This window comes from Trachemys scripta, unplaced genomic scaffold, assembly GCF_013100865.1.
Source record: "Trachemys scripta elegans isolate TJP31775 unplaced genomic scaffold, CAS_Tse_1.0 scaffold_26, whole genome shotgun sequence".
In the NCBI taxonomy this organism is placed as follows: Eukaryota; Metazoa; Chordata; order Testudines; family Emydidae; genus Trachemys; species Trachemys scripta.
In genome coordinates, this window is record NW_023260511.1 from 3,344,333 (window position 1) to 3,367,330 (window position 22,998).

The window sequence follows — 22,998 nt, forward strand, 5'->3', positions numbered from 1 at the left end:
ACCCACTATCTGCAGCAGTGGGAGATTGGTTGGCTATGGGTGCAGATAGTGGGGAGGGATAACTCAGTGCTTTGAGCATTGGCCTGACTAAACCCGGGGTTGTGAGTTCAATCCTTGAGGGGCCATTTAGGGAGCTGGGATAAAAATCTGTCTGGGGGTTGGTCCTACTTTCAGCAGGGGGTTAGACTAGATGATCTCCTGAGGTCCCTTCTAACCCTAATATTCTATGATAGTGGTTAGAGTTACAGGCAGCATAGCCAAGCACGTGAATCTGGTACATTCCCTCTGCCAGGCAGTGAGACAATGCGGATGAGACTGGGGCTTGCCGTAATAGAGACCTCTGCTCTATTCCTAGCTCTGCCTCAAGTGACTTTGTGCAACCCTTCATTGTCCCCACAAAGGGTGAAAGACAGGTGTCACTTGTACTGCAAAGAGTTACAAAGGGACCTCACTATACTGGGTCACTGGGCAACAAAATGGCAGATGAAATTCAATGTTGATAAATGCAAAGTAATGCTCAAGTGGAAATTTTGGCTTTTATTTAAAAAATTAAGTTTCTAGCCCTCCTGGTTGAGACAAAAAGCTGGAAAACCTGACCCCTAAAGGCTCAAACACCAGAAGGCAAATCAAAGGATCCAAAAATCATATTTTTTTAAAAAAAGGCATGAATTCTTAAGGCAATATTGGAATTTGGGGGGGCCTCTTTCATGATATTTGTACACTTTGGGTTGGTAGTGGAATCGTTAAACAGAGCTGAAGCGACCTGGGGACTGAGTTGTCAAGATAAAGGCCTGGTCTACAGTGGGGGGTGGGGGATAGATTTAAGATACGCAACTTCAGCTACAAGAATAGCATAGCTGAAGTCGATGTATCTTAGATCGACTTACCTCCTGTCCTCACGGCGTGGGATCGACGGCCGCAGCTCCCCCGTCAACTCCGTTTCCGCCTTTCACCCTGGTGGAGTTCTGGAGTCGACTGGGAGTGCGTTTGGGGATCGATTTATCGCAATCCGGCGGGTAGTGTGGACATACCCAAAGAGTCAGGGGATACTAATAGAGAGTTTGGGTATTTTTCCCAATTTTATTCAGAAGAAACATTTTTTTCCAAAAGGCAAACATGCTCCATGTGCCCTGAGAATATTCCAGTGTCCTACCGCATTTCAGGTCACTGTGCAAGGTCCAGCTGTGACTCCAGAGAAAGTCCCCCATGTCCTTGATGTACAGCCTGGGCTACAGTTGCCTCTGATTTTGGGAGGTTCTGTGATGTGGCTGCGCATTGACAAGTTCTGCATTACAGCAATTGGAGCATTAATGACATCTGTCCCGCTGCAGATCCATGTTCATGTATGTCGACGTCTCTTCTGTCTGGGGTGGTGGTTGCTTTAAGATAAAATCACAGTAATGTTACTTTTCTGCTAAGCCAGACTAAAGCCAGAGAAATGAAGCCAGAAAATGTCTATCTGACAGCACTGCTGAACATACATCAAGAGCAGTTCTAATGGGCATCTAGGCTGGTAAAAACCAACAGCCCCACTTCCTACATAACCCCCCCCGCAGTCTTGGTCTGGCCCTTTTCTGCCCCACCCAGTTATGAGTTATGACACCCTCTTCTCACAGATGTATGCCAATCCTAGCCCACAGAAATTCAAGGGTAAACCTATAAACAATTGTCATTGTTAAATACTAATTACTGCCTTTTTGCTTCAAATCTCCAGGAATGTACCTGTTCGTCAACCAGGAGAGCAGCTACCTCATTCCCCTGGACCCCAAAATTAGGATTTAACCGATATACTTTAATAGAAATAGTTTAAGGTAATTACCTGTGTGTTAGCAATATGTTAATTTGAACCATGGGCAGAGCCATTATGTAATCTTTTAGACCATTGGCTCATTGTGCTTATCTTGTCTTGCTGCTAGAACCTATCTAGGGACTTGGGAAATCCCATCCCCGTCACTTCTCTTTGCCCAATGAGCACCCTATATAATCTATTATAATCCACTGACTGCAGCGTCTCTGAGCCTAATAAGCAAAGTGACACTCCGCCAGCACTGTGCGTAATAAACTCCTGTGCTTAACTCTACCCGGTGTCTATTTCTGATCCTTCAGATAGGGGCTCTTCCGGGATACAAACTTGTGAACTGAGCGGGAGCTGAGACTGACACCCAAAGGTGATGAGTATGTTTAATTTACCACCTTATTAGGGTAGGGATGGAAGTCTCTCATCCCCTTCAGACACATCTTGTTCACACTTTTTAAAATTTAAGTGAGAAGGAACCTAGAGTCCAAGCATAGGGGTTAAATAAGGGTACCAACTGGGGAGGGGAGGCAAGTACAAGAGGGTTATGTACTGTTTAAACTAAGGAGTGTGTTGCGGAGGACTTGGACAAACCACCAGCAAGCGATTGGCCGTGAGTTAAGCCCAGAACTGGCTGGGTACGTGAGCGGTAGGCAGTGCGAACTGGTGGTCCCACTTCCTCATTGCACGTAACATTGCAAGTCCTGACGGAGCCCCCCCACCAGGCACGTGACGTATATACCCTTGTATGGTAGTCTCCAAAACAGGGCCGGCAATTGTGTGTAACTTAAGACCATGGTATTCAAGAGGGGGGAGATCTACATCCCTATGAAGGCTGACAGCCCTGGGAACTGAGATCACGGTATTTAAGGCGGGAGACATACATTCCCAATAAGGTCAGCAGCCAGGGAGATTAAAAGCCATGGCATCAAAGGGGGAGGCGAAAGTCAGCCCTGGGGAATATTTAGAGTATAAACACGTAAAAACTCGGCAGGCAGCAGTTAAAAAAGCAAACTATGCTGCAGCCAGACCAGAGCAAGAATTGGTTAAAGGTGGAATTACCAGAAAGGTGACAAAACAAACAAAGCAGTAATAGTTATATTGGACATACTTAACATAAAAGAAAGAAAAAATATGACTTTAAAAGCTGAGAATAAGGCACTAAGAGATAAAAGCCTGTGTCCATGAAAAGGGACAGTCCAGTGAGGAAAGCAGGATCAGGCCCAGACAAGCAGGCAGGCAACAGATACAAAATTGAAAAACAGGTTGAAAGCCCTGAGGGCATAGTGGCAGGAGTTTAAAAATAAAACAAACAAACAAAAAAAAACCCTGGTACCAGATGAAGAGCATAAGCTTTCTTGGGTAAAAAACCTCACTTCCGTCTCTGAGCTGCTAATGGCTTTGAATCCAAACGCAAGCCAGAAACCATCTTCATTAATGCAAATTACCTAACTAGTAAAAAAAGGAGAGAACTGCCCATAAATGGCAGCAGCACAAAGGAGCTGCAAATAAAGGACATACCTGGTCTACTGTATAAAAAGGAAAACTGAGGTACACCACCTCATTAATTTAATAACAGTAAAATAATCCCGCCTAAACCCTTAAAAGGTAAAAGCCATTAAAACCTGGCCTGCCTATAAAAAGCACAGAAAAGTATGAGGGTAATTCCTCTGTTCTGCCTGCAATCAGCAAAAATATTCATAAAAGGAAGGGATATTTTAAGCAGTATTTAAGCCACTGGCCCCAGCTTGGGCTTACCCAATATGGGAAAGCCGTTCCACCTTTACTGTAATCACAGTAAGACCCAATATGCTGCAGTGCTGACACATCTCAGACAGCGCCTGGTGGCATACATGTCTACCTTAAGACCCCCTGTATCACAAGGGCTACAGGAGAGCATGGCCGCTTTGGACTGTGCAACCTGGGCTGTAAAAGCCTGTAAGCCATATACCTTCACGGGCATGCTGGTATTGCACACCCCCCACACACTCATTGACCTCCTTAATACTGGGCGGCTAAAATCCATAACAGATGCCTGCAGGAGTCAGTGGGAGTAAACACTATGCTTGCAAAACCCTAATTTCTCGATAGTGAGGGACAAAAAAATAAACGTGGCTAGATACCAGAACATTAATAGAAAAGTACACAAATGTCTCATAGATAGGGGAGAGAAAGTGTTGGGAAGAGTTAAAAAAAGCCATTAAAAATCCAAGGCATAATTTTGTATGTAAATAGGTCAAGGAAGTATAAAAATAAAGTGCCATATACAGAATGAGCAGGTAGTAGTTAGTAATGGAACAGTAATAGTGTCAGGTCAGCTGGATGGTTCAAAATCAGCTCAAAAAGCAGAGCTGACAGCCCTCACTGAAGCTCTGAGAGTGGGGGAGGGTGAAAGGCTCATAGTGTACACAGACAGCAGTACACATTCGGAGCAGTGCATGACTACATGGACGTGTGGTCACGCAGGGGTTTTATAACAACAACCGGCAAATCAATTAATAATATGGATGCAGTTAAAAGACTAACAGAAGCTGTCAAACTACCATCAGAACTGGCAGTAGTTATCATACAATCTCAAGCAAGGAACAGAAGAGAAACTATTGGGCAGATAAACGGTCTAAAGAGGCTAAACAGGCAAACCCTGTCAGGGCTTGTGGAACTGCAGTGGCTGGGGAGGAGGTGAATTTTAAAAGGCTATATGCAACCATGAGCCTGAAAAAGAAAAAAAAATTAGAAGGTCAAGGCTGTGTATATAAAAATCACTTTGGTATGGGCGGGGGGGAGGGGGGAGGAGGAGCTGGTAGCCCCTGAATGCATACGGGCTCTGCTGCTCCATGCCATCCACTCCTCAGCTCACCTGGGATGGAGGCAAATAAAAGCTGCCCTAAAGCACTGGTGGTGGCCAGCTATGAAAAAAGATGCCTTACAATTTCTTTAAAAATGTGTAACGTGCACAAGTAAATGTGAGTAGGAGGAAGAACGTACCCCTGAACCATTAACCACGGCCAGAGGGAGCATGGCAGAATCTGCAAAGTGATTTTACTGGGTCCTTGCCACAAAGCAGGGGATATAAGTACATTTTGGTAATTATTGACACTTTCACCCAATGGGTAGAGGCATTCCCCACTAAAAACTGTACTGCCACAACAGTGGCTTTTATCTTAGCAAAGGAAATAATACCCAGATGGGGCCTGCCGCTGTCAATAGACTCGGACCAAGGAACTCACTTTATGGGGCGTGAAATGAAAGAGGCATGTAAGCCATTAGGAATAAAGCAAAGGTTCCATGTACCATACCACCCTGAAAGCTCAGGGATGGTAAAAAGAATAAGTAGGTCAATGAAAGCAGCCTTAACAAAAGTAGTTCTGGATACAGGAGAGGGATGGGCACGCATGCTGCCTGCTGTGCTTTACCAAATCAGAGGCAACCCAAACGGGCTGACTCAGCTAACACCCTTTGAACTAATAACAGGAAGAGCAATGAGAATGCCTAGTGATGCAGTCCTGCCTCCAGAAGGGTCAGGCCGTTTGCAGGCAGGTTACAAAACTACATTAAGGTACTGGACAATAAATTAAAAAAAAAAACCTATACAACCAAGTTAAAAAAAAAATCAAACCCAGCTGGATAATAACAGCAGTCTAAACAAACCTGCATTTAAAGTTGGAAATCTGGTAATATGTTGTATTTATCCAGAGGTCAAAGGAATTCTGAAGCCAAGGTAGCCATGCGGGTCCTTTTGACTATTAACACATGTGCAAAGCTTGGAGGGAAAATGGGAATGTTTTGGAGGCATCAAAATCAGTTCAAACAGTTTAAACCAGCACCTGCAAATACTACCACTGTCTCTACAGGTGAACAGGAAGAAGGACTGAAGGGTGACCAGGAGGGGATTCCTGCTGTGGCTCTTGCTGCCCCTGTGGTGCATGATGAAAGACACAAGTAGTGTGCCATGTGAAAGGCAGGACTGGATACTAATAGGGCCAGTCCACTGATCCTAGACAGCTTAAAGGATCTGTCAAACTCTGTATCCACCTCATTGGATATAACAAAATACCTGGGTCAAGAATTCACAAGCCTGTTAATAAATGGTATCAAAATAAAGCAATTGGAGGAAAGTTGTTGGAGAGACTGGAGCCTGGCTGGCTTCCTAAAAGTGTGTCATTAATCTATGGACAATTGCAGCAGATTGTTGAATTTGGTGGCTGTGATAAGCACCTTCCATTCAGGCTAAATACAGGAACCATTAAATGCCCTTTTGTTTACTTCCACCTGAAGCAATGGGAAACCACCCACAAGGACAAGACCGCAGGAAAGGCTAGGAGTGGCAGGGCCATATAGTCCAACGGGGTTCCTCATGGTCTGATAACAAATGCAGGGGCTTTTGGGCGGAGTGCTGGCTGGAAAGACACTTGTAGTCAGGAGCAAATAAAGTGCCTCCTGTTGTCTGGTTACTGTTGTGCTCAGGGACATAGGGGACTTTGTGGATTCTATGTAAATAAATGGGGTTGCATCAATGAACATACCTGACTCTGTCATCACTTTCTCCTCTCAACCAAACACTGCATAAGACCTCAAATACTGGCTAACTCCTTAGGTCAAAAGGCGGGCCAATATGTATAATGTTAATAATGGCACTTTTTATTATCATAGAGTCATAGAAGAGAATATCAGGATTGGAAGGGAACTCAGGAGGTCATCTAGTCCAACCCCCTGCTCAAAGCAGGACCAATCCCCAACTAAATCATCCCAGCCAGGGCTTTGTCAAGCCTGACCTTAAAAACCTCTAAGGAAGGAGATTCCACCACCTCCCTAGGTAACCCATTCCAGTGCTTCACCACCCTCCTAGTGAAAAAGTTTTTCCGAATATCCAACCTAAACCTCCCCCACTGCAAATTGAGACCATTACTCCTTGTTCTGTCATCAGGTACCACTGAGAACAGTCTAGACCCATCCTGCTTGGAACGTCGTTTCAGGTAGTTGAAAGCAGCTATCAAATCCCCCCCTCATTCTACTCTTCTGAAGACTAAACAATCCGAGTTCTCTCAGCCTCTACTCATAAGTCATGTGCTCCAGACCCCTAATCATTTTTCTTGCCCTCCGCTGGACTCTTTCTAATTTTTCCACATCCTTCTTGTAGTGTGGGGCCCAAAACTGGACACAGTACTCCAGATGAGACCTCACCAATGTCGAACAGAGGGGAATGATCACATCCCTCGATCTGCTGGCAATGCCCCTATTTATACAGCCCAAAATGCTGTTAGCCTTCTTGGCAACAAGGGCACACTGTCGACTCATAACCAGCTTCTCGTCCACTGTAACCCCTAAGTCCTTTTCTGCAGAACTGCTGCCTAGCCATTTGGTCCCTAGTCTGTAGCAGTGCATGGGATTCTTCTGCCCAGGGCCAGCTTTAGCAAGAGCGGGGCCCGATTCCTGGGGGCGGGGCTTGCTGCAAGTCCCGCCCCCAGGAATCGAGCCGCGCCGCGGGGGAGACGGGGGGGGGGGCCCGGGGCCACCCGGGGGGGGGGGCGGCGCTGCGGGACGGGGGGAGACCCGGGACAGGACCCGCACTGTGGGGGGGTTGGGGGGGGACCCGAGCTGCGCCGCGGGGGGGACCCGAGCCGCGGGGGGGGGGGGGGCCCGCGCCGCGGGAGGGGGGGGGCCGCGCCGCGCCGCGGGACGGGGGAGACCCTAGCCGCGCCGGAGCCGACCCGAGCCGCGGGGACCAGGCCGGGCCAGAGCTGCGCCTCCCCAGAGCCCTTCTCGCGCCCCCACCCCCACCCAGCTTACCTTGTGCTGCTGGCCCGCCCCTCCTTCTTTTCAGACTTCCCCCGAAGCAGGGGAGGGGGCGGGGCGTTCAGGGGAGGGGAGGAGGGGCCGGGGAAGTGAGCTGGGGGCGGGGTTGATAGCTGCAGCGCGGGGCCCTCTTGGCGCGGGGCCCAATTCAGCCGAATCGGCTGAATTGGCCTAAAGCCGGCCCTGCTTCTGCCCTAAGTGCAAGACTCTGCACTTGTCCTTGTTGAACCTCATCAGATTTCTTTTGGTCCAATCCTCCAATTTGTCTAGGTCACTCTGGACCCTATCCTTACCCTCCAGCATATCTACCACTCCTCCCAGTTTAGTGTCATCTGCAAACTTGCTGAGAGTGCAGTCCACGCCATCCTCCAGATCATTAATGAAGATATTGAACAAAACTGGCCCCAGGACCGACCCTTGGGGCACTCCCCTTGATACCGGCTGCCAACTAGACATTGATCACTACCTGTTGAGCCCGACAATCTAGCCAGCTTTCTATCCACCATATAGTCCATTCATCCAGCCCATACTTCTTTAACTTGCCGGCAAGAATACTGTGGGAGACTGTATCAAAAGCTTTGCTAAAGTCAAGGAATAACACATCCACTGCTTTCCCCTCATCCACAGAGCCAGTTAGCTCCTCATAGAAGGCAATTAGGTTAGTCAGGCATGACTTCCCCTTGGTGAATCCATGCTGACTGTTCCTGATCACTTTCCTCTCCTCTAAGTGCTTCAGAATTGATTCCTTGAGGACCTGCTCCATGATTTTTCCAGGGACTGAGGTGAGGCTGACTGGCCTGTAGTTCCCCGGATCCTCCTTCTTCCCTTTTTTAAAGATGGGCACTACATTAGCCTTTTTCCAGTCATCTGGGACCTCCCCCGATCGCCATGAGTTTTCAAAAATAATGGCTAATGGCTCTGCAATCTCACTCGCCAACTCCTTTAGCACCCTCGGATGCAGCGCATCCGGCCCCATGGACTTGTGCACGTCCAGTTTTTCTAAATAGTCCCGAACCACTTCTTTCTCCACAGAGGGCTGGTCACCTTCTCCCCATACTGTACTGCCCAGTGCAGCAATCTGGGAGCTGACCTTGTTCGTGAAGACAGAGGCAAAAAAAATCATTGAGTACATTAGCTTTTTCCACATCCTCGGTCACTAGGTTGCCTCCCTCATTCAGTAAGGGGCCCACACTTTCCTTTATTTTCTTCTTGTTGCTAACATATCTGAAGAAACCCTTCTTGTTACTCTTAACATCTCTTGCTAACTGTAACTCCAAGTGTGATTTGGCCTTCCTGATTTCACTCCTGCATGCCTGAGCAATATTTTTATACTTCTCCCTGGTCATTTGTCCAATCTTCCACTTCTTGTAAGCTTCTTTTTTGCGTTTAAGATCAGCAAGGATTTCACTGTTTAGCCAAGCTGGTGGCCTGCCATATTTACTATTCTTTCTACACATCGGGATGGTTTGTTCCTGCAACCGCAATAAGGATTCTTTAAAATACAGCCAGCTCTCCTGGACCCCTTTCCCTTCATGTTATTCTCCCAGGGGATCCTGCCCATCTGTTCCCTGAGGGAGTCAAAGTCTGCTTTTCTGAAGTCCAGGGTCCGTATTCTGCTGCTCTCCTTTCTTCCTTGTGTCAGAATCCTGAACTTGACTATCTCATGGTCACTGCCTCCCAGGTTCCCATCCACTTTTGCTTCCCCTACTAATTCTTCCCTGTTTGTGAGCAGCAGGTCAAGAAAAGCTCTGCCCCTAGTTGGTTCCTCCAGCACTTGCACCAGGAAATTGTCCCCTACACTTTCCAAAAACTTCCTGGATTGTCTATGCAGCGCTGTATTGCTCTCCCAGCAGATATCAGGGTGATTAAAGTCTCCCAGGAGAACCAGGGCCTGCGATCTAGCAACTTCTGCTAGTTGCCAGAAGAAAGCCTCATCCACTTCATCCCCCTGGTCTGGTGGTCTATAGCAGACTCCAACCACGACATCACCCTTGTTGCTCACACTTCTCAACTTTATCCAGAGACTCTCAGGTTTTTCTGCAGTTTCATACCGGAGCTCTGAGCAGTCATACTCCTCTCTTACATAAAATGCAACTCCCCCACCTTTTCTGCCCTGCCTGTCCTTCCTGAACAGTTTATATCCATCCATGACAGTACTCCAGTCATGTGAGTTATCCCACCAAGTCTCTGTTATTCCAATCGCATCATAGTTCCCTGACTGTGCCAGGACTTCCAGTTCTCCCTGCTTGTTTCCCAGGCTTCTTGCATTTGTGTATAGGCACTTAAGATAACTCATCGATCGTCCCTCTTTCTCAGCATGAGCCAGGAGTCCTCCCCTCTTGTGCTCTCCTCCTTGTGCTTCCTCCCAGGATCCCATTTCCCCACTTACCTCAGGGCTTTGGTCTCCTTCCCCCGGTGAACCTAGTTTAAAGCCCTCCTCACTAGGTTAGCCAGCCTGCTTGCGAAGATGCTCTCCCTCTCTTCGTTAGGTGGAGCCCATCTCTGCCTAGCACTCCTCCTTCTCGGAACACCATCCCATGGTCAAAGAATCCAAAGCCTTCTCTCCGACACCACCTGCGTAGCCATTTGTTGACTTCCACAATTCGACAGTCTCTACCCAGGCCTTTTCCCTGCACAGGGAGGATGGACGAGACCACCACTTGCACCTCAAATGCCTTTATCCTTCTTCCCAGAGCCACGTAGTCTGCAGTGATCCACTCAAGGTCATTCTTGGCAGTATCATTGGTGCCCACATGGAGAAGCAGGAAGGGGTAGCAATCTGAGGGCTTGATGAGTCTCAGCAGTCTCTCCATTGTATCCTCGCTCCTGGCAAGCAGCAGACCTCTCGGTTTTCCCGGTTGGGGCGGCAGATAGATGACTCAGTCCCCCTGAGGAGGGAGTCCCTGACCACCACCACCTGCCTCCTTCTCTTGGGAGCGGTGGTCATGGAACCCCCATCCCTAGGACAGTTCATCTCATGCCTTCCAATCGGTGGAGTCTCCTTCTGCTCCCTTCCCTCAGATGTATTATCTGGTCCACTCTCCGCATTAGTACCTGTGGAGAGAACGTGAAAACAGTTGCTCACCTGTATCTGCATTGCTGGTACATGGATGCTCCTCTTTCTTCTTCTGGAGGTCACATGCTGCCAAATTTCTTCACCGTCCTTCTGTCCCCACTGCGCAACTTGCTCTGATTCTTCAGAATTATACTGTTATGCTGACTGGGTGGCTCCCACCAAAGTGTCTTTGCTCTATTGGCAATCACAGCACCTTGTTGCAGCTGGTGGCTGTGATAGCCGCCATCCATTCAGGTTAAATAAGGGAACTATTAAATGCCTTTTGTTTAGTTTCAGGCAAAGCAATGGGAAACCACCACCCAAGAACTAGACTGCAGGGAAGCCTGGGCATGGCAGGGCCATGCTGTCCAAGGGGGTTCCGCAGGGTCTGATAAGAAATGCAAGGGCTGGTTGTGTGACAGAAGCAGCAGAAACACCTTAGAAACAAACAAAGAAAGCAACAAAAAAATCAGACACAACCAGGGAGTACTTGGAGCTGGACCGTGAGAAAAAGCTGAGACGGAGAGAGAGCTTTTGGGCAGAGTACTGGCTGGAAAGAGTCTTGGAGCCGGGAGCACAGAAAGTGCCTCCTGTTGTTTGGTTCCTGTTGTGTCCAAGGAAACAGGACTCTGAGTCTTTGTAAATAAGTGGGGTTGAATCAACCCACATACCTGACTCTATCATCACTTTCTCCTCTCTACAGAACAACCCACAAGACTCCAAATATTGGCCAACTGCATAGGTCAAAAGGGGAACCAATAGGTATAATTTTGATAGGGTTCAACCAACTTCTGAATTCACATGAAATGAGTCATAAATATCTCTGTAAATAGCATCCTGTCCTATAGTCATTTACTAAAAGCTTTAAGAGATAAATCAGTGTTTGTTAGTATAAGATCATCCAGTGTAATACTAGGAAAATTTCTGGAACATAAGAACATAACATAAGAACATAAATGGCCATACAGGGTCAGACCAGTAGTCCATCTAGCCCAGTCTCCTGTCTCCCATCAGTGGCCAAAGCCAGATGTTTCAAAGGGTATTAACAGAACAGGGCATTCATTAAGTGATCCATCCTGTGTTATTCACTCTCAGCATCTGGCAGTCAGAGGCATAGGGACACCTAGAACAGAGGGTTGCATCCCCAAGTTAAACACATTGGCTAATAGCCATTGTTGAACCTATCCTCCATGAACATATCTCATTCTTCTTTTAATTCAATTATAGTTTTGGCCTTCACAACATACCCTGGCAACAAGTTCCACAGGTTGAATGTGCACTGTGTGAAGAAGTACTTTCTTTTGTTTGTTTTAAACCTGCTACCTAATAATTTCATTGGGTAGCCCTGGTTCTTATGTTACATTAACACTGTCTTATTCATTTTCTCCACACCATTCATGATTTTATAGACCTCTATACCCTTGGTTATCTCTTTCGAAGATGAACAATCCCAGGCTTTTTAATATCTCCTCATACAGAAGCTGTTCCATACCCTTAATCATTTTCATTGACCCCTCTGTATCCTTTCCATTTCTAATATATCTTTTTTGAGATGGGGCGACCAGAACTGCACACAGTATTCAAGATGTGGGCATGAGACTCCATCTCTCTGAGATCCTTTAAGTTGTTTGCCTGAAGCTTTCAGGAGAAAATTTCCCCAGTGATGAGATGTGACAATGAAACTTTGATATCCGCAGGGCTGGTTTTGTAGCTGAGAGGGTGTGTATGTAAATCAGGTTGATAACAGGATGCTAACTTCCACCTTAACTCCAAGGAAATCAGCGATCCCTCCCTGATAGCAGCGCATAGCTCTTCTCTTTTTGACACTGCTTTAGATGCTCAATAAAATTTTACATTTTAAAAATAACAATAAAAGGACAGTATCAGAGGGGTAGCCGTGTTAGTCTGGATCTGTAAAAAGCAACATGCATCCAACGAAGTGGGCATTCACCCATGAAAGCTTATGTTCCAATACATCTGTTAGTCTTAAAGGTGCCACAGGACTCTCTGTTGCTTAATAAAAGGACAACTTCAGTGACTCCCAAATTCTCACCATGCACCATAAGAGAAGGAGGAATTGGAATTGTTTATTGCCAATGTAAGCAGGTCTGAATGAGCTCTCCCTGACAGCTAGTGATGAGCTGGGGAGGGGGAAAGGCTTTGGGATCACACTGAACACACCCACTCTATCCAGATATGAGCAACAGGACTGTGTTGTCAAGGTGACCAACTTTGACTGGTGTTGGGTTACAAATCACTTTAGTACTGAATGCAGGGTGATGAAATGTTCTTATCCTTATTGTATGACTAAAGGGAAGCAGAGCCTGCCGTGACTGATTGGATCACCCTCATCAGAACTGAACTCAATAAGCAGGGGGTTGGATGCCAAATGCCAGTAAGAAGCAAGAGGGGGTGTTGGTAGGTTGGTGGGGGACTCTGCTTAAGGGTCCTAGGCATGGTTTGACATAACCCTCCCCAGTGTTCAAAGATGGAGCTAATTAAGGCTCTATTAATAGTCTGTTTGTTTTGTTCAGTGATTCCCTAGAGCTGAAATCATCTGTTGTGGGACAGTTTTTCTGCCCAGCCTGCTTCAGCAGTGAGGTTCCTTTACTAAGAGCTGACAATCACTGAGAGCTGGGTAGAGGGTCAAGAGACAGACATGCAGAGATCACAGTAGAGAAGCAGGTAGCAGTAGAAGGTGATGATGTGCATTGGTGATGTCCGGTGGAGCGGTGAGCGGCGGGCAGTGGAGTCAGGCAGCTGGTGGAGTAGCAAGTGGCCGACACTCTGGCTGGCGGAGCGGCACCAGAGCAAGTGCCCAGATGATGGAGAGAGCAAGGTACTTTCCCTCCACCCCCTATGGTGGGAGGTGAATTCACACAGATGCATGTCTGAACTCTGTTTCTTCACTGACCAATGACAACCACTGTGAGTGGGGTGTGGTGAAGGGAGGGGCAGGTTAAAGGAACTTTTCATTGTTGGACTCAAGAACCTGAGGCAAAAGACACAGCCCAATGTATCCTGGGACGGGTGTTTTGCTCATGGTTTTATGTTTATGAATCCTGCTTGCAGCATTTTCCCAAGTTAATGCCGGGTTACTTTCCCCCTTTTCATTAAAAGTTTCTTTTCTACACTCAGACTCTGTGCTTGGGACAGGGAGGTTTTGCCTCCTAGAGGCACCCAGGGGTGGTGTGTAATTTTTCCCAGGTTCCTGGGTGGGGCTTGATCTGGTTCTGTGTTTTATTGTTGAAAAGGAACCTGTAGATATTGAACCCGGCCCTGGTTGCTGCTGACTCCACCTGGCAGAAGGGTTACACAAATACCAGCTGGAATATTGATAAATAATTATCGTAAGGAAGCAAATGGAGGAAGGAAGCTCTGTGTTAGCAGCTTTCCCTGCCACTAACATGGTACCCAGGGTGTGTGCACCACTGCACAGCCACTGCTAGCAGTGTGAGCCTGTGCACGCCCCCCTGACACCTACATCGCATGCAAACCCATAGGGGGAAATCTTGCCCCCCTGGAGTCAATGGGAAACTCCCAGGATTTCACCCCTTGCCTGTCTTCCGTCCCCTTTGGGAGGCCTGTGATGGGGAGTGTTACCAGCAACTGGTGCTGGGACTTCATTAATAGGATCGGTCTCGCTAGAACCAATCCCACTTGGGTAACATTCCGGAGGAGGTTTTCAAACCCACCTGGGGAATTTGAATGTCCAGTTCCCAGGAGTTTTAATTGGAACTTTGAAACCTTGAACATCTCTGCCTTGGTTGTTTGTCTGACTGCAGAGGCTGGTGGGGAAAGCCCCTCTGTAGCTGGATAGATTTTGAGACCATAGATTCTCCCCTGTTGCTGTGGTGTGGAGTTTGGGAAGGATGTTTTCTTCTTGCCTGGATGCCTGTCTGTGTGTTTGTGGGGGGCAGGGCCTGACTGACCAGGCTAACAGCACTTATGGGAGCCAGCCAGTGATGAGCTGCCAAAATATTAACAACCGGTTCCCTCCTCCTCACCCCACGAGGGGGTCATGCCCCCCCTCACCCCTCGGGACTCTTGCCCTATCCAAATCCCCACGTTCCTTGCCACCCCACTCCCCGGGACCCCTGCCCCATCCATCTCCTTCCCTGTCCCCTAACTGCCCCTTGCCACCCCATCCAACCCCTCCTCTCATTCCTGATGTCCCCCCCGGGACCCCTGCCCCATCCAACCACCCCTTCTCTCTGTCCCGACTGCCCCCGGAACCCCTGTCCCTGACTGCCCCCCACCGCCCCATCCAACACCCCTGCTCCTTCCTGACTGCCCCCCCAGGACCCTTGCCCCCATTCAATTCCCCTGTTCCCTGCCCTCTGCCCACCCTGAGTCCCGACCCTAATCCACCCCCTGTCCTCTATCCAACACCACCTCCCTGCTCCCTGCCCCCCTTACTGTGCTGCCTGGAGATGGGGGCCGCGCTGCCAGGAGTCGGGGCTGGGAGCTGGGGGCCGGGAGCCAGGAGCTGGGAGCCGGGCCGAAGTCTGGGGCCAGGCCAGAGCCGCTGGCCGGCCTGGAGTAGGGGGCCGGGAGCAGGGCCGGAGCTGGGGGCCGGGCCGAAGCTGCGGGCCGGCCCTGAGTCGTGGGCCAGGGGCCGGCCCAAAGTCGGAGCCGCTGGCTGGCCGGGGGCCAGGCCGGAACCGTGGGCCAGGTGCCAGCCCCAAGTCGGGGACTGGCCCGAAGTCAGGGCTGCTGGCCGGCCGGGGGCCGGGCTGGAGCCGCGGGCTGGCCCGAAGTTGGGGGCCGCTGGCTGGCTCAGAGTCGGGGCTGGGGGCTGGCCCGGAGCTGTACCACCTGGCCGGCAGGAGTCCCTCCTCGCGCCCCCCTGCCCCAACTTACCTGCAGGAAGCTGCTGCTTCCTTCTCAGCCCTCCCAGGCTTCCCACGCGAACAACTGATTCGCGGAAGCCGGGAAGGGGAGCCTTCAGGGGAGGAGGCAGAGGCAGAGCCAGAGCCAGGTGAGCTGGGGCTGGGGGCAGGGTAGGGAGGTGCTGGAGCTTTTGTTAAATTTAAAAGCCCTTTTAGAACCAGGACTACCAGTTCTAAAAGGGCTTCTAAATTTAACAACCAGTTCCCGCGAACCAGAGGGAAGCGGCTCCAGCTCACCACTGGAGCCAGCTACCTACTCCTGGATGGAGATCTGGGGCAGCAGCAGTGAGACCAGGGTAACAGACACAACCTGAATCCTGGGAATCCTGAGTAAATCCATGTTCCAAGCCCACGGGTCACTGCCGAGCTGGAACAGGCAAACAAATCGCTCTTTTCTATCACTTCACTTTGTTGTTAATAAAAGCAGTGATTCACCTTGGAGCTTCCCAGCCAATCCACCGAGGCACCTGGGGAGAGAATGACAGTTACACATTGTCACATGGCGGTAAATGCTCTTAAGGGAAGGCACCTTGTTGGGCACAAATTATAACCACACGGTTCCCACCTCTCCCCCAGCCAGGGCAGGACTCCCCTGTGGGCAGCACTGAGCACAATGAAACCTGATCCTGAGCAGGGTCACTAGGGGGTACTGTAGAAGAAGGATTTAATATGGCTGATGAAGATGTTCAGTGGAAACTGTTTGTCTGGGTTTTCAACAGAGCTATTTTGTCACAAACAGAATCAGCTTTTGTCAGAAAATTTCAATATATTCTCAAAAAAACAAATGCTTCAAAACTGAAATATTTTGACCAACCCCAGAAACCCCTGAAATATTGTGATTAAAAATACCACCACGGTGCCGCGTGGGGGTGGAGGCAGCATACAGGGTCAAGTGCCCCCAAGATTGGCCTGTCCATGTCCTTCTCTCGCTGTGCCTGCCCCCCGGCACACTCACCCCTGTCCCTGGCAGCTGGGCCTGGGCAGGGAGTGGAAGGGGCAGGACCAAACACTTCTCATGCTGGCCGCTCCAGATCACTGCTCTGTGTGGCGTGATGGCTGCCTGCAAGAGCCTTGCTGGGGAGGTGGTGGCAGCACCCCTCCGCCCTCTCACCCCCATGCCTGAACCCAGCTCCCAGGGATCGGGCCCAAGTGAGCCCCTCTCCCTCACAGCATGTTTCTGGATCTCTCGGCCCCATCCCCGGCAGCTGAGCCTGGGCCAAGGGTGGCCCACTGCCTCCCCAGCCAGGCTCTGTCAGGCAGCTGCTGCATTGCAAAGAGTCAGCGACACGGAGTGGCCAGCTTGATCCATGCAAAACGTGGCTCCCTCCCGCTCCCCATCTGGGCCCGGCTGCCAGGGAGACCGGCCAAATGTGCCAGGGAGGAGGTGCAATGGGAGAAAGACAAAGCCCCGTGGGTAACATGGGGAAAGGAGAGCACGGCAGGATCGGGCTGGGCACAGGGTGGGGAAGTCGCTGAGAAGAGGAGACGTGTGTGTGGGGGTCATTTGTCCTCCCTTTTAGATTGTGCCCCCCCAGCCTGGGGAGGCCCGAGTTGTCTGTGCTTGTGCTGATATTCTCCTCTACCGGCAGGGCAGTGTGGCTGGATTTCATCTCCTATGATGCACCACAGCCAGGGATTCCTATGATATACTGCCTACTATCACCAAGAGGGGAGAAAATGGTGCATCCTGGGAAAGCCAGAGCCCAGCTCCAAGAAGAGACCAGGAGCAGGAGGCCCCTGAACTGCAGCTCCCAAGAGGCACTCTTGCACCATTTTGAATCAAAATCATTTCTTTTTCAGTTGAAATATTTCAATTTTTGATATTTAACTGAAATGTTGAAATTTCCCACAGAAAATTTTGAGAAAAATAAAACAAATTCATTTTTATCTAAATGTTCCACAGGAAAAAAGCCTATTTTGCAACCAGGTCGAGGATTTAGTGATCCACTGGGTTAATTTATAATTAAGTGGAACAGAGCCTGGCAGGTTGTGCATGACTGTGCTTCCCAGGGGGCTAAATCTCCCTCTGGGATGTGACACTCTTCACGGCTTCCAAACACCTTGTACATTTAGGGGTTCTTTAAACAAGAGTTTTCTCTATTTATACTTCATACTTCACACACCCTGAGATAAGAGTATCCCCCACGTCCGTATCTCAGCCTTCAGCTTTGGGTCTCACAATACAGCCAACAGGTGGGTACCATTTCCCTGCCAAAGCACCGTCTGTTGGGACTTATTGCAGTGTTGTCAGGACTTATTCCTGTCCACGTTTGCACAGGGCAGAAAGGATTGGTCTGTACTGATCAGACCAAGCTCCCAGTGGAGGGAGTGTAACACTTTCCAATGGGAACTTTCCCCAGGATGTGCCCTTTCCATGAAGGACGGGACGTGGAAACACTTTGGCTCAGGCCCCTAATCCATGGCAACGCAGGACTGGGGATTACAGGCAAAGGAACCTCAGGGACTCAGATGCACGAGCCTTGGGGCCCCGAGAACTTTTTCTCCTCATTCACTTCAATCACAGGGAGTTTATTGTTGTAATTCTTGGCCAGACAGTCTGATCTGGGATCTGTCCATCCCCCACCAATTAACACATTTACTCCCAACCCCCGCCTTTCTCCCTCATGTGCAGGCGACCCCAGTAACCCCAATACTCTACAAAAGTTCTTACATTCAATATAATCTTCAGAAGTGTTGCTGGTGTCACGCTGGGCTTGTTCCCTGTGGGGAGTAATAAGCACACGGGCTATCAGTGATGCCATGTGTTTTCTCTCTGTTTTCAGAGACCCGGCTAGGACCGTACATTTCCATTCAGCTCACACTCAGTTTCTTTGAATATTTTTCACCCAAATAAAACTGGATTTTTGCCCACATCTGCTCCAATGTGTCAGTGCTGGAAATCTGAACATACATTGTTAAGGATCAACTGTAAAGTCTTTGCACAGTGTGGAAATTCAACTTCAGGTCCCCAACCTCTTTACTTCTTGCCCCGTCTGCTCCCACGTCCCAGGAGGGCAGGGTGGGGGTGTTTGGGGGCAGAGGCTGGTCATTTGGCAGGAGGAGGGAGGGAGGGAATGTTGGGGAGAGGCAGCTGCTGGAGACATACAGCTGGGAGGGGCACAGGAGGCAGGCAGGGAACATACGCAGCTGAGTGTCAGGGAGGGGCTCCCTGTACTGAGGGTCTGTCTGCCGTGTCCTCTCTGTCCCCTGCCCCCAGTAGCTTTACTGGCAGAGTCACTGCACTGGGAACCCAGGCTGGGTTGGACACTGGCAGAGCCTAGAAACTGCCTCTAGCCTCCCCATGCGCCTTTCCCTCTCTGTGTCCAGCTGGTCACCCCATGGACTCCCTGGCTGCTCCCCCCTCATGCCCATCTGGCCTGGGGCCATGTAGATTTCCTGGAGTCCCTCTTGGGGCAATGTGCAGCTGATGAATCGGCTCCAAGCTCTGGGGCCATGAGGCCGTCATGGACCAGGCAGGGTTTAGAACAAGCATATGGGCCATGTGGCCTTCAAAAGGGCTGCAGTGAGGCCTGACAGGCTGCAAAGTGGCAGAGGGGGAAAGGAGCAGGAGTCAGGGGGAGCCCTGAATGGCAGGTTGTGGCTGCAGAGCAATGGGGAGTGACCCTTAGAAGCTCTCTGGGGGGGGTCCCTGCAGAGTCTGTGTGTGTGGAGGGAGAGGAAGGATGCCACAGAAACCCCTGATGGGGTCATGGGCAGACAGAGAGCCAGCAATGCTGAGCAGCTCCCTGGGGACTCCAATGAGCTGGTCCCCTGGTCAGTGTTGCAGAAGTGACCTGCTCAGAGCCCCTTCTACACAGTGCGTTGTTCACATATATGATTCACTCTGAATCCCCATAGGCATCCCTGCTGTCCAGCTCTCCCCAGCGCTATGGCTGCCCCCCTCCTCCCTCCAGACCTGCACTGAAACCATGGACGCTGTGAGCGAACCCGCTGTGAGTGTTTTGGGGTGAGTCCGTGTGTGGACGCGCTGAGCCTGGCACTAAACCAGCTGCAGCTGATGGAGCTAACATTGGATGTTACCCACTACAGCTGGATGGACTGGAGATCCTTCATTCCCAGCCAGGCCTGGCCACTCCCAGCCCTACTCCAGAAGAACAGACCCAGTTTTAAGGAACTGGCTGGCTTGGTCGGTGTTGCTTTGTGGGCCACCAGCCTTGACGCCTCAGGTGTAAAACAGGGTCACTTTCATTCTTTCACACACATGGGGCAACTTTCACACGCGCTCACTCTGCTGCCAGTGAATCTGATGGGAACACATTGCTGGCAAAGCCTTTCCTTAAACTGTCTCCTCATAGCCCCAGATCCCATCCTGAGCAGGGAGTTCATCCTGCCCTGGTCTTTTCAAAAATTCCTCCAGAACAAACAGACTGAAACACCCCCAGCCCCACCCTGCCCCAGTTGTAGGAAAGCTGAGCACAGCCTAGATGCTGGAGTGACCTCCAGAGAGAAGAGACCCAGAAAGAAAACGAGATGGGAGAGGGAATAATCTCCTCCTACTTTTGATCCCGCAGTAGAGACGCAACTGGAAGGCAGTTAGACAATGTGATCGGATACATGGACACATTTCCTCCTGGGCAGAGAGAGAGAGAGAGATAAACTGAGCGACACATCCCCAAGTCATCATCACATTGACGCAGAGTCCCATCCCCATGGGCCAGCCCAGCTCTCTCCTCCACCAGCCCCACCGACTGCCCTTGGGAGCGCTGTTCCCAAGTCTCACAATTTTAGTTCCTGCCTCACGGCATTTGATGTTCTACGTAAAGCCCCAGGTCTGATAGTCAGGGGAGTTAGTAAAAAACTCAGCTTTCATTAAAAAAAAAAAAAAAGGAAATTTATAACCCTTGTGTTTGGGGAGAAAAGCCTGAAAATGTGACTCGAGACACCCTCTCTAAGATCAAATCCTCCAGGAAAATACAAAGACCCCACACTGGTGACTGGTTGGAAATCCCATGACTTTTAAGCCAGTCTCGAGATTGTTGGGGTGACTCGAGTGCTATGAAAGCTTGGGGCTGGGGACGCTGTGTGAGGAAAGGTTGGCAGGGCAGACCTGTGTCCAGAACTCTATTTTCAGAGTTATTAGGCCCTGATTCAGGAAAGCACTTACACACAGGCACAGGCGTAAGGGCCCTTCCTGACTAGGGGATGCCTTCCTGAACTGCAGGGTTAGTGATCTGTGTGTCAATATTCCATCCGGACACACGTCCCTGGCTGAGTCCTAGATTGTGACCATCTACGGGGCAGGGATTATCCCCTTCATTACTGATTTGTGCAGCACCTGGCACAGTGGGGTCCTGATACCTGACTGGATCTCCAGGGAACTACAGTAACATACTGTTAAAGCGGTCAGGCCAGACAGCTACAGAAAAGTGATGGAAGATAGATACGTTAGCCCCAGATTAAGTAGGTCCCTTTTCCCTGGGCAAAATAAGAGGGACTATTCCAGAACAATCAGAAACCTGCTAGAACCGATTAAGGCAAGCAGGCTAATTAGGAGACCTGGAGCCAATTAGGAAGCACTAGAACCAATTAAGGCAGGTAGGCTAACCAGGACACCTGGTTAAAAAGAAAGAACTCCCTTCAGTTGGGGACAGGCACGTAAGCAGCTGGGAATGAGAGGACATGGTGCTGGAGGACTGAGGAATACAAACACCATCAGGCATCAGGAGGAAGGTCCTGAGGTGAGGACAAAGAAAGTGCTGGGGGAAGGTCATGGGGAAGTGGCTCAGGGAGTTGTAGTTGTCACACAGCTGTTACAGGAGACATTGTAGACAGCTGCAATCCACAGGGCCCTGGGCTGGAACCCGGAGTAGACGGCGGGCCCGGGTTCACCCCATTCTCCCAACTCCCTATTTGACACAAGAAGAGTTGACCTGGACTATGGGTCCCACCAGAGGGGAAGGTCTTTGGCCTGCCCCGACCCACTAGGTGGAACAACAGAGATTGTGGGGATTGTTCTCCCTTCCCCCCCATGCTGGCCAGTGATGAGGTTAGCTGAGTGAATGGCAGGTTTGAGTCAGGGGCAAAAGTGGCCAATCTGAAGACTGCCGTGAACCTCTGAGACAAGCAAATCTGCCGGAAAGTGCAGGACCCACCAAGGCAGAGGAGGAACTTTGTCACAATACCTAATAAATAATGTACAACACCTAGCACAATGGGGCTCTGATCCCTGATTGGGGCTCCAGAGTGCTACTGTAATACAAATAATTAATCACAATGATAATCCCTTTCATCATCTCTTTGATGTTTCTCCCCAGCCAGCCTCCCATTAATGAATGATCAATTTCACTGTGTCTTTGATCATCTCTCTCCCCCCATCCCAGACATACTGGGTACTGGGGATCTAAGGGGCTGTCTCTGCCACGTCTGTCTGTAAATTTGCTAACACTGCTTGGCCTCACTGTCATACTCACCTTTCTTTCCCAGAAGATAAAGCACCACAGCCAGAACCACGACAGCAGGGATTGTAATTCCCAACAGGAGGTTTAGATTCAGCCCTAGGAAAGAACCTTGCTGTGAATGGCCTCTCCAAGCAGCCACCGGCAAGTCCCTACTGGCTGGAGCTGGCTGAGTCCCATGGTAAGTGACCCCTCATGTCCTCACGAACATACCCAGGGAGCTCACCCCACGGTTATCTGCAGGGCAAGGTTCTTGGCTGTTCTTTGTGAGTAAAGTTTTTCACAAATTATTTTGACCCAACATTTTTAAATCCAAATACAGTTTAATTGAATTAAATGTTTTGCCCCGAATGTGCACATGCAATGACCTTCTTAGTCATTCCAGAGAAATAATTTTGAAATGAAAAACATTTTGTTTTGTTTTGTTTTGAACTGAGAGTTTTGTTTCATTTTGGTTTTCCAAATTCAGAAATAGAAGGAAAACGTCCCTTTGAAAGGAAACAAAGCAAAACACTCTGTGTTTCTAGCTGACATTTTGTCTCATTTTTGTTCTGAAAACCCAAAACAAAGGAAAATGTCTAGTCAAAATGAGATCAAGGAAAATTGTTATTGAGTGTCATGCATATTTTTTGCATCAAAACATTCACATTTCTCATCACAAGTTTTGAATGATATACTTTTGTTCACAATTTTTTTGTGGAAATAAACCTGGATTCCCCCCCAGATCTAAGGGTGAGCTTCTCAAGGCAGGAAACATCCCTGTGGGAACTACCCTGCTTCAGGGAAGCATCACAATTCAGGACAGCACCCAGGTACAACTTAACTTCAGACAACCACTTTAGTTCCATCAATGGGACTTTAGCAGGAGCTTAAAGATAAACACCTATATAGAAGGTGTTGTCCTGGATAGGGTGGGACTAGAACACGTGTTCAGAGGTTTCCTGGGTTGGGGCCAGAGATCTGCAGGGCATGTAGAGATGTGTGTGGACACAATCAACAAATCTCCAATGGAACAGTTTTCCATCAGAAAATGCTATTTCTGCAAAA

At 49.5% G+C, this 22,998-nt stretch overlaps 1 long non-coding RNA gene across 1 annotated transcript; it reads right to left on the minus strand.

Annotated features, from left to right (window-relative positions):
- Positions 1–1,158: 1,158 nt before the first annotated feature.
- On the minus strand, positions 1,159–22,018 carry LOC117870345. Its single transcript, XR_004643960.1, has 5 exons — positions 21,967–22,018; positions 20,054–20,126; positions 18,207–18,256; positions 15,971–16,002; positions 1,159–1,379 (listed from the first exon to the last, which is right to left on the minus strand). It is a non-coding gene; the product is annotated as an uncharacterized LOC117870345 (long non-coding RNA).
- Positions 22,019–22,998: the final 980 nt, after the last annotated feature.